Source organism: Gasterosteus aculeatus, chromosome Y (assembly GCF_964276395.1).
Source record: "Gasterosteus aculeatus chromosome Y, fGasAcu3.hap1.1, whole genome shotgun sequence".
Classification (NCBI taxonomy): domain Eukaryota; kingdom Metazoa; phylum Chordata; class Actinopteri; order Perciformes; family Gasterosteidae; genus Gasterosteus; species Gasterosteus aculeatus.
This window is the reverse complement of record NC_135709.1, coordinates 10279825-10292085: the sequence shown is the minus strand read 5'-3', so window position 1 is coordinate 10292085 and position 12261 is coordinate 10279825. Positions and strand designations below refer to the sequence as shown.

Here is a 12261-nt window from a genome sequence, read left to right as displayed (position 1 = left end):
AATCAGGGAAAATCATCTTTTGACATTATATTGACTGTGTTGTGGAAAATGTGGGAAAAACTGTGACGTGCCGTTATTAGGGTACTGGCTTTTATTAGTGGATTGTTACTATTAATTGTTATTATTAATTACAAATGAGTATCAGCTTCTGAACCTTTTATTTCTAAAATGAATAAGAACGCAACTATGATGAAATAAAATTAAACTTTTTGTAAATTATTAAAAGCAAACAAGCAGTAAAAAAGACGACTGGCAGTAACGGGAACGCTATCTGTGTTGACACCACGCGCTTTAAGAGGGCATCACGTTGTCCCTTATAACATTTAAGAACACAATGTTGTTGTTTTTTTAAATGATAATATCATTTCTTGTGAGATGTACAGATATGGACTCAGGCAGCGTAAATCTGTTGACATGGGAGTCAAAATGAAAAGAAAGAGGTTGCACCCTGCAGGTGTGCTTTTTTCACGGACTATTAGCCTATTGGCTGAATGACCGACAGTCTTTGCCAAGTAACAAACCGATTGGTCTAATGTTAGCAGGAGGATTTTGAGGTTACCCATTGTGAGATAAAATCGTGTGGTAGAAATGTGCACAAAGTTCAAAAATAAGCAAGGCAAAAAGCTAGAGAATTCCTAAAAGAATACACATTTGTCACAATAACATTAAGACACTAAAATACTAAAGACTTCAGAGTTTAAGATGCATTAGGTTACTATAAACGTATATTGAAATACGAATTAAAGCACTGTTATTTACTGTAAAAAAAGATGTTTATGTCCTCGCAATATGTCTAACACAAGTACAACCAACATTTTTTGTATTTTTTTAGAGACCTTTCCTGGAAAATCAGGAAGTACTCAATACTGAAGAAATAGTTCAAAAGAAGATAAGCTTTTCAGTTGAGTTTGCGCGACGACAAAAGCAATAAGTGCTTACTGGTTAATTCTGTGTCATTGCAAAAGATCAGTCGCAATGCAGTTGCTTCTGATTCAGGCTTAATCCCATTTATCGATCAAAGTATGACTGCAGCGAACTCAAGTCAAGGAACACATCGGCTATTCAAGTGCACTTTCTCAAGCATTAAAGAGAAGAGGCTATCTGCTCAGCGAGCTACGCAGCGCCGAGGCCGCTGACCACAGCTGAAGGGCCTTTTCCCTCCTCGTGCACTCTAAACTTTCCCCGGAGGCCGAGCCTCCGCGTCCCTTAAACAAGGTAAATTGAATTAGGACATTCTACCAGCTGACAAGTGTGAAATTGAGTCGAAGTGTACCCCGAGGTCAGGCGTTTGAGATGCAGGACTTAAACACCACAAACAGAACACGGCGAGAAAGAGAGGGTTTACTTCAGTATGTGGGTGGCTGAGTGTTACGTCCCCAGAAATCTGGGTTTGTATAATGATTCCAATTCGGGGATGACTTGTAGTTGCGTGTGTGTGTGTGTGTGTGTGTGTGTGTTTTTTCCAGATCAAAGCTGGGCTCTTTAAAAAGCCCAGTTTTGGACCAGTTCGGGCGCTGCATGCTCGCTGCATATGCCCATATGCTTTGTTTTGTACCCTGTGTGAGGATATCAATATCAATTGTGATTTGTGTTAAATAACTTGTAGCAGCAGGAGGGAGAAATTGTTTGTTTGGGTCATTTGACTAATTGTTTATTTTCTCTTTTGTTCACAGGGAGTGGGGAGTAGATTTAGAGCTACCCCGGGGTATACATCACCCGTAGGTTTACTTCTCTGTCTAGAAACACCAGTTTAGACCTGAGCGGACCACCACCTGTAAGTTTGGTTAGGGCGCCTTGACCGTGTGCCAGGTAGAGTGTTTTCAATTGGGGGGTTAGTACAGGTTAGGGGTGAGGACCTTTTTGTTTATTTCTTTGTTTTGGTCCAGTCAGCCCTCCCCTTTTCCCAGAAAGTTATTGTTTATTTATGTGTATTTATTTTGTTCGATAAAAGCGCTGTACTGTATTTGGTGTTTGTCCTTTTCTCGCACTGCGACTCCATACCTCTTTTGCTGGCACTGGTGGGCCGGAGCAGTGGGTTGTCATGTTCCCCTCCCTTTTGGGAGCTGGAACGTAACACTGAGCATGCGTGTTTGTCGGTGTGTGCGCTGGGATAACATCTCCCCGGTGACAATAAAGTTGGGTGGAGTCGTATGAAAGCTATTTGGAGAGAAATGAAAAGAAAGCCTAATCGCATTCAGCTTATAGTGCCCGAAGAACACAATATGGGAGACGGAGCCGCTGAGGAAAAAACCCAAAACATGGAGAGAAATGATAACATACACCGTTGGCCTGTGCTTTTCAGGCTGGGTATTCATCTGTCAGTCACAGCTAATGCGGCCTGTTTGTTCAATTAAGATCTGTCCGTTTCACTCAAACCTAACTGGATGCACATACAAATGAAGGACCCTCCAGCTGTAAAGATGAAGAAAGAAATGCTGCAGCAAATCTACAAGAATGCAACCAACAATACCAAACTCTATGATTTATAAAGAGGATTATTTCACTTTGGGTAACTGCTGAGTCTGCGTGAGTTGCTGGAGAGAGCCAATATAAAGATAGACAAAAAAATGGACATGGTGCAGAATGTTCCTCTCGGTCTACAGCATATTTCCTTCTGCTGCCATCCATGGGTGTGATGCATAGTGTTCCTTCAATTTAAATAAACAGAAGACTACCTGCATCTACCTGTCCAGATTGTGATCTAAATCCTCTGCGTAAATATGCCCTGGCCTCCACAATGCTGAAATCCATCAGAGCACTGCTGTGGCCTTCCTCTGCAAATCACAACACTGCATACAAACGTCCTCCAAAGCCTGCAGACACTTCCATTTCCTGCTTATCGTCCTTCGCTTTCCACTTGACTATGACTACTATTTCCCTGCCTGTCACTCTGCCTTTTCCTTCTCGTCTGTTCTCTCTTTCACTGTTTGTTCTCTTTAAACTTTTCTCCTCCATCATCATTTCCCTTTCCAACCACCCCTCCTCGGCCCCCCATCTTGTTTCGCTCCTTCCCTCTGACCCCTACGGTCAACCATAGCCCCCCTCCATCTCCCACACCGGCCTTGATGCCACACGTTTGCCTTATCAATCGCATTTTATCACCCATTCATTGCTTCTGGCGTCGGACTGTTCCATCAGTCACCGCTCAACACCCGCCGTTCACCCCCTCTCATCCCGTCGTTGTGATGGTTAATTCCATCAGTCACACACCTCTCAAACACCCTCACCGAGCCCAGCCGCTTCCATCGGAGCGTTAATCCATTTAAAAGAGAGGGCGGCTTCCTACCTTGCTGGTGTGACTGTGAGGTGAGGCTACAGAGAGAGGGGAATGGAGAAGAAGGGATGCTTTGTCACAGTAGATATAAATGCCACGGCACAGAGCAAGGACAATAATTAGTATTTTATTGTGAGAACGGAGGTGTATCTGTTAGAGGGGAGCCTGAGAGTCAGCTCTGAACTGTGGTTGAAGCTGCGGGGGCCGATGGCGACAGGTTCAGGCATGGAGAAGAAGACACGTCTCTTTGGGGCTAAGCTTAGTCGGATTGAACTGAAAGTTTGGTTAGGCTTGGCACATTTTGAAATTCATTACTCTCAATTAATGCCGATTGATGAATGTTGTTGTTGGGTTACAATAATGTTTTAAATGAATGTTTGTTTTTCTTCAAAAGACTAAATCTTAAAAGTAATGAGTAATCACATTAGAAATTGTGTATTTTAGACACTGTTGTTTAATTGTTCATGTTATTTCTAACACAAACTACACACATTTAATCATCTTGGAGGCAGAATTCCACCAGGTGGAACATGTTGAACTAGCGACTCTGTTCTCCTCGTGTACTTTGCTCTCAACTCTCCATCATTTAACGGCTGTGTTTGAAGTGCCAACAATCTCCCCACATTTAGCCCGAACGTTTTCAAACCACGGTCTTTTAGGGACACAGTGGTGGTCCTCTGCAGACTGTGTGCCACGCAGGGTAACGTTAGATGTTGAGTAGCCTAGCAGCTAGCTTAGCCTCGCAACTAGCTTAACATAGCAGTTCTCTAAGTGGTCGTTTGTCAGCCACCTCCTTTCTGTTTGACACGTGGAGTAATTTCTCAGCACAGTTCGCCGCTGTATGTCCCAACACTGTTTGTTTTACTTCCAATGCAAACAGCTCTCTCCATCTTGATGTAACTAACTGCAGCTAGCGGCCATTTTGTTTCCACGGTGAACTTTACAAATGAACGTTAACTACGTTAAAATATTTTGTTTTTAATCTAGGCCACAATAATCGCATAGATTAATGCATTAATGTTGACAGCCCTAATATTGACCATGTTGACCGTCTTTCTGTTTTAGTGTTCTAGAATGCAAACAGTTTTCATGCTGATGCTGTTGCTCAAACTAAAGACAATCATAAATCAAAGTGTTGGACATTTTACCTTTGAAACCACAAACATCTTGGCCTCATTGTTACAAATGAGTGTCAGGGATTGCCAACATTCATTCTCCTGTACACAAATGTGTACATACACACTCTAGACTAGAGTGGTGGACCAAAGGACAGAGCAACATTGCATGAATAAATAAGTGGCTTGATTGTTTTCACAGATTTAACCAAGCTTGTACATGTCTTTTAAAACCTCAGAGTAAGTACAGGGCTGACTTCTCGCGTTGATTTATCACACGCACAAACACACACACAAAACTGCCTAGACATACTGCCACAAAGTGGGTTTATTTTGTATTTTCCTGCCTCTTGTGTCATGTGTTCACCTCACTTCCTGCCCTAGTGTGTTTTCTGCTACGATCGTGAATCTGTGACTGTCTGCCGTGTTCCTGATTGTTTCCAATCACCTGCACCCCCCAGTGTATTTTAACCATGTGAGTCCCTTGTCTTCTTGTCGGTTCGCCAGTCAATGTCAGTCAGAGTCTTTTGGAAATAAAAATGTGGTTAGTCTCTGTTTGTACTCCCTGTCTCCTGTTCCTGCTTCTGCTGCTCCACTGGTATTCTTTAAATAAAGTTTATTTCATATTGAGAACGAGATCTGAGTCTTTCCATGGACTTCCAGTTGATTCGTTACAAATCCATTGGAAATACAAACTTAATGAATATTGGTTATTATATATATTGGTGAAACATTTGTACAGGAACCGTGCTAAGTACCTTGCAGTAATCTCCTCACCACTACTGTCGTTATAGGGCTGAAATGTATGATTGCCGTCTTTTGTATCTCTGTGATTTTGTTCTGAAATCAGCCTCCTCTGGTCACCATTCAACACGAGCAATGCTGAATCTTCCATTCCAGCCACATATTTATGCAAATATCTCAAATTTAATGCTCACAGATTAATCTTACACCTTTTTTTCTGTATAGTGTCCGCATATCGATGTGGGAACATACTGACTAACAGAGTTTAAAATAACTTGTTGAGAGAGCTCTGCAGCTGAGAACCAGCTGTGGTTTGTTATGTTGGCCAGATAAACCAGGGCGGGGGGGCTCGATGAATGTGAGTGGCGCTGTAGCTGAGGTGTGATGATGCTGTGCTCCACAAAATCTATCCTTGAGTAGAGAGGTTTATTTCCACCCTTGCTGTGATTCTCTACCTTCCTTTTTAGCCTCATCGTCTTCCTCTTTGGAGGACGGAAACGCTCACCAGGCCTCTCATGGTGAAAATACTAATTATAATCAAGATATGGTGATGCAATGGGGTGGGGAGAAATGAAACAGAGCTCAGATAATGAACAGGGGCTGGCGGTGGGGGGGGGGATTGAAGGGTTTTTTCTATTTTTTTTCATTAGCAAAAACATGAGTAAGAGTTCTTTGTCATCATTTCATTCTCAGCTGCCATCATCTCTGATGCAGTGTCGTCATTCTGCTTTAACCTGATCAGCAGCTTTTCTGCATTTGTTCTCTTCATTATGGGCTTTCCATCATCAAGGCGTTCTCATTATCTTTCCTGTTTGTGGGTGTTGATTTGTTCGTTGCTATTGTGACTTGCAAAATATCACCCGGAGGTGTAGCCACTTGTGTACCTAATCTAAAATATTCTATTTCATATGGTTACGATTCACTTCCCCAGTCTTTGGGCCTTTCATCTCTCTGTTACTGATTTTTCTGACGGCTTATATCTCTCTTTATTTTCCTCTCGGTCTCACACTCAGGCGCTGTGCCTGCCTTAACTTTCAGACATTATTTAACATGCTTTTAGTGTGTGTCTTAGTTTTCATGCCAACCCGTTTTATGATTTTCTTCCTTTTCATCATCACCTTACCGTCGCTTCCTCTGTCCACCACTAACACTTCCCTGCCTCCCTCCTCTCTGAAGACCTTTTCAAATAACGAAAAAAAAGATACAGAAACAACTTACAATGGCAGATCCCTCTCTGCCAGCTCTCATTCCTCAACATTTGGATTATGTACTTAAAATCGCACCACAACCTCGAAGACACCGCGGCCCCAAGGGGAACCAAACAGACGCTCTCCTTCCTTCCTCTCTCGCTTCCTCTATCCGCCTTGGTGTTGTGGATGCCGCTGTAAAACAAGTGTAATTTGTTATTCCTGGAAGTGGCCTCCTTTCAGGGAGCCCTTCAAGTAGTGATAAAACTCAGAACAATATGAAGGGATGGAATGGAAGGGGGGGGGGGCTAATTATCAACTGAACCCGCGACTCAAAATCGCTCGCCTTCCAAAAAGCCGGATAATAAATATAACAAGTTTTTTTTTTTCCCCCTTTCTCTTCCTCGAACACATTGAAATCCTCGGACTAGTTCAAAGACAGGTTTTCATCGGATTGGACGGGTTTTATGTCGGACAGCCGTGTTATACCAAGGATGTAATGGAAAGGACAGGCAAGGATGAGAGTTGAAATTCTTCTGCGAGGAAAAGATAAGGAGCATCAATGACGCTGGCTCCCGTGTCATCTGTGCAGCTTGTTATTGTCTCCCCGCTGTAGCTGAAGTTCGATTTTGTATTCTGCCTGTGACCACTACGTACGCAGGAACTACACCAAACTACAGCTTTTCAAAATGGTTGATCTCTGTCTCATTCTCCCATTTGATTAGAGATGTATCCCTTAATATGTGAGAAAGGTAGTGAAAAGAGACACATATAAAACACTTGTCATTGAAATTTTTTATTATTATTGGTAAGTATGATGAATGACTGACTTCATTATATATTTTGGAAGCAATTATTTCCAAAAAAATAGCCGGTATATTCATTTATTAGGCTGAAGGGAGACGACAGAAGTCTGACAGGAAGCAGCACGTGAAGCTGGGGAAACATGTCTCAGCCTCTCGGACCATCAGCACCGGTTCCCCCCAAGGCTGCGTTCTTTCCCCTCTGCTCTTCTCCCTGTACACCAGGGGTGTCAAAGTCAAATGGACGGAGGGCCAAATAAAAAATTTAGCTACAAGCCGAGGGCCGGACTGTTCGAATGTTCATTGAAAAATTTTTAAATGACGCATATAGTCTAGTGAACCTAATTGAACCTACTGAAAACCTAACAAATATATTCCAATATGATCAGATAAATAAAGCAATATTTTCTTATGGCTCTGTCAGTAATCTTTAATTTTCAACAGACACAAAAGACAAATTTCCTTTATATAAAAATCCCCATAACATGAACATTAAATGAAAGAAACCGGTATTCAAGACACCATCAGTAGCCTATATTTTCTATTTTAGCAAGAGTGGGCTAAATTTCCTTCAAAGAAAAAAACAATAATAGCAATTTTCTATCATCCACTCAACTGAAATATTTTTAAAATATAATTGGATTGAAATACAATAAAATAAAGTGCAAAAATCTATTAATCAAAAACAACACTTTGTTTAAGGAGAAGTAACATGCAGTGAAAACAAATATTAAACTTTAACTTTTAAACTTGAACTGAGTAAAAACTCTAAATATGTGATTGCACAGTAATGTTCACTTGTTTGAGGTTGAGGGTGATACTTGGTGGTGTCCCATCTTTTCCACAAGTTCATCAATGTTCGGGGTAAGGCTCTGAGCTGAGGAAATCCTCAGAATTGAGTGGAGGTGTTCAGCAGTAAGTCGACTTCTGTGTGATGTTTTGTTCAAGTTCATCAAAGAAAACAGTTGTTCACACAGGTATGTGCTGCCAAACATAGACAACGTTTGAGCAGCCTGGATGCGCAGCTGGGGCATTGTGTCGGGGAGGAAACGGGCGAACTCCGCAGCACCCACTGCCGCATATTTTGCCCTCAGTGCATCATTGCATTGGAGGTCAATCAACTCCATTTGGAGGTTTGGTGGTGAGCTTTCCACGTCAACAGCAAATGGGTTACCGAGCAGTTCCAACCTGCTTTTTTGTGCTTCAAAGTCAGCAAATCGGCGTCGAAAGTCAGCGGCAAGCATACCTATTTTATCAGCCAACTGTGCGCTCGGGAACGCACTGGTAGAGAGCTTCTCTTTCATGGTCTGGCAGCTGGGAAAGTGGCTCAAATTTTCTTTCCGCATCTGCGTCTCCCACAGAGTCAGTTTGGTTTTAAATGCCTTCACTGTACTGTACATATCAGAGATGACACGATCCCGACCCTGCAGCTGCAAGTTCATTGCATTCAGATGACTCGTAATGTCACACAGAAAAGCCATTTCACACAGAAACATTTCGTCTCGGAGTTGTGTTGTGTCTTTCCCTTTGCTGTCCAAGAACAGACAAATCTCCTCACGAAGCTCGAAACATCTTTGAAGCACCTTTCCCTGGCTTAGCCATCGCACCTCTGTGTGATAAGGCAAATCACCATGCTCCGTTTCTAACTCCGTCAGAAATGCCTTGAACTGGCGGTGATTCAAACCTTTGGCTCTGATAAAGTTAACTGTGCGCGTGATGATGCTCATTACATGCTCCATTTTCAAGGCTTTACCGCACAACGCTTCCTGGTGTATGATACAATGATAAGCTGTCAGCTCACCTGTCGCGTTTTCCTCTTGCATCTTTTCCCGTATCTTCGCCACCAGTCCGCTCCTGTGTCCACACATCGCAGGTGCTCCGTCGGTTGTCAGACCCACGAGTTTTTCCCAAGGCAGCTCCATCTCATTTACACATCTTGACACCTCTTCATACAAATCATGCCCCGTAGTTGTGCCATGCATAGGACGTAAAGCCAAAAACTCCTCTGTCACGCTTAGGCTGGAGTCCACTCCGCGGATGAAAATTGACAACTGGGCAATGTCAGAAATGTCGGTGCTCTCATCCACAGCCAAGGAATATGCAATGAAATCTTTTCCCTTTTTCACAAGCTGCTCTTTTAGATTGATGGACAACTGGTCTACTCTCTCGGCAATGGTGTTTCTGCTCAGACTCACATTTAAAAAGAGTTGCCTTTTTTCTGGGCAAACTTCGTCACAAACTTTAATCATGCAGTTTTTGATGAAATCCCCCTCCGTAAATGGCCGGGCTGATTTAGCGATCTCTTCTGCCAAAATAAAACTGGCCTTGACAGCAGCCTGGCCTTGTGATTTGGCTTTTTTGAACAGAGCCTGTCGAGATTTGAGGCCTCGTTTTAATTCCTCTGCCTTTTGTAGCCTTTGTTCCATGTCCATATTCTTGTTTTTGTCCGCGTGTTTCGTTTCATAATGTCGTCTCAGATTATACTCTTTCAGTACCGCCACACTTTCTCCACACAGAAGACACACAGGTTTTCCAGCTACCTCCGTGAACAAATACTCCGACTCCCACCTTGTTTGAAACCCCCGGTTCTCAGTGTCCACCTTCCGTTTTGCCATTTTTGATGGGTATCTGAAAGTTAATTTTACTGTGATGCTGACAACTGCTGTGCCAATAAATATTGAAATGAAGCAGCCTACTGCTCGGTGCGTCACCGTTGCATTGTGGGAAATGTAGTATTGGTGCGTGTAAAAGATCTGCGGGCTGCCGGCTTGCTGCGGTCTGCGGGCCGGTTCTAATAATAAATCAAGATCATCCCAGGGGCCGTAAAAAACCTTCTCGCGGGCCGGATGTGGCCCGCGGGCCTTGACTCTGACATATGTGTCCTAGAGGAAGATCATTGATGTGGAATTATCAAAAAAAAAGTACTGGACTCGGCCATTACTCAGGAGGGCAGCAACACTGACGAAGTCCTAAACGAAGTCTAGTACTGGTTGCTAATACGGTAGATAGGTTTCGACGTGCGGCCGGTGCGCTTGAACACAGCAAAACGGAGAGTTCTGTGATTGTTACAATTATCTTGCATGTTTACTTTACATCCACATTTCATAAAACGGCAAAACTTTAACTCATAATACATGTACAAAATAACAAACCCGCATTGCTCACCACAAAGGCACACACGCACACTGGCACAGTCGAAAACTGTTTGCTTCCCGAATTAGCAACACCTGTGTCTGGGATTCCTGCAGGTTAAATAGCCTACCTGGGCTGATCCGAGGTTGGCTGAGCCACAGAGCACATACAGCCCCCTAGTGGCACAGAGCAAAATGAAATGAAATAATACCAAATGAATATGGCTCCTACACTCCAGCCCCTAATTGCGTCTGCCAGAGCAATTACCCCAAATCAAAAAGAGCCATGAACAAAACACAAAAAAATAGTCACCAATAGAACCAATTACTCTCTAGTTTCATTAAGCAAGCATATTTTGGTTATGGGTCGTTCAATGATGTTTGTCTTGGTCTTTTAACGAACCACACGTACCAGACCTCTCTTATCAGGGAAGGTTTCCAGGACTCTTCCTAGCATCCATGATCCACGTGGTGCTGTGGAGTCCGCAACCATGACCAGGTCTCCAGGAACAAAACTCCTCTTCTCCTGGTTCCATTTTGGCGCTCCTGTAAAAGTGGTAAGTATTTTCGGATCCACCTCTTCCAAAAGAGATCCGAGATATACTGTGTTTGTTTCCACCTTCTCCTTGCGTAAACATCCCCTTTGTCGAACAGTCCTAGTGGGAGAACTGGTTTCCCTTTGAGGAGTAGCAGATGGTTTAGCGTCAACGCCTCAAGGTCGTTGGGGTCTTCTGACAGCCTTGTGATGGGGCGATCGTTGAGCATAGCTTCAGCCTCACAGATCACTGTATGGAACCCTTCGTCATCCAAGGTTTGCTGACGGAGCACAGAGCACAAAATCTTCCTGATCATCCGTATCATGCGCTCTCTAGCGCCACCGTGATGTGACTCAGCTGGAGGGTTAAAGCTCCACTTGATTCCCTTCTTGGACAAGGCTTTTTCAATGCGGTCATGATTCAAAGAGGCTAAGGCTTCTCGCAGCTCCTTTTCTGCACCCACAAAGTTGGTGCCATTGTCGGATCTCAAGTGCGAGACTCCTCTTCGACAGATGAACCTTCGCAACGCGTTGATGCACAGGTCGGTGTCCAGAGAATAGGCCACTTCCAGGTGCACGGCCCTGCTTGTCATTCAAGTAAATACTACTTCATACCTTTTCACGATGCTACGCCCTCTTTTCAGATCAACTGGCCCAAAGTAATCTACTCCAACGTTAGTGAATGGCGGAAGATCAGGAACCACTCGCTCTTCTGGCAGGTCTGCCATTTTTTGCTCAGCGGTTTTCCTACCATGGAGCTTACAGATGAGGCATCTTGATATGATCTTCCTCACTGCAGTAGGTCCACTTGTGATCCGGTATTTTCTCCTTATAGCAGAAAGAACATGATTTCTACCTCCATGTCCAAGCTGTAAATGGACATGATGGAGGATAAGGTCGGCGATGTGTTGGTCTTTTGACAAGATATGGGGGTGTTTAACGTCCTCGGGGATTGCTGCCTTATTCAACCGTCTCCCAACTCGTAGAAGTCCTCTTTCTAGAACTGGATCCAATTTGAGGATGCTGCTACTTCTTGGTACTTGTGGCTTGCCAGAGGTTAGTGCAGCAAATTATCTGGGGAATCTCTTGCTGGCAAAAAGCGATTATGGAGGTCTCGGCCTCCAAGAGATCTTCCAGTGTCACCTTCTGATTCCCAAGTGATGTTGAGAAAGCTTGCATCTCCTTTTGCACATCAACCCTGGCTGCTCCAGTAGCACTGGTGTTTGCACACTCTAACTCTTTTCTTTTCATCCTCAGTTTGAGCAGAGTTCCTTTCAGCTTAATGAGCCACGCAACTGCAACCTTCAATCTTTGCCAATCAGAGAAATGGGTAATCAGTTGTGATGTGGCGTTGGTGTCAACAAGTATTGCATTGATCGTCAGACTTCGCTTTACTTCTGGGATGTCGGCAGTGACACTTGAATCCACAGAAAATGTTGCCCATGTTTCTTCAGGTTCCCGTAGGAATTCCG

General features: G+C 43.6%; 1 protein-coding gene and 1 pseudogene across 2 annotated transcripts in view; both read right to left on the bottom strand.

Annotated features, from left to right (window-relative positions):
* LOC120812521 (cadherin-4-like) overlaps positions 1–12261 on the bottom strand; it is an 87942-nt gene that overhangs the window by 69973 nt on the left and 5708 nt on the right. The window lies entirely within an intron of this gene.
* On the bottom strand, positions 7539–10008 carry LOC120812499 (general transcription factor II-I repeat domain-containing protein 2 pseudogene; annotated as a pseudogene). Its single transcript, XR_013454572.1, has one exon. The product of XR_013454572.1 is annotated as a general transcription factor II-I repeat domain-containing protein 2 pseudogene (transcript).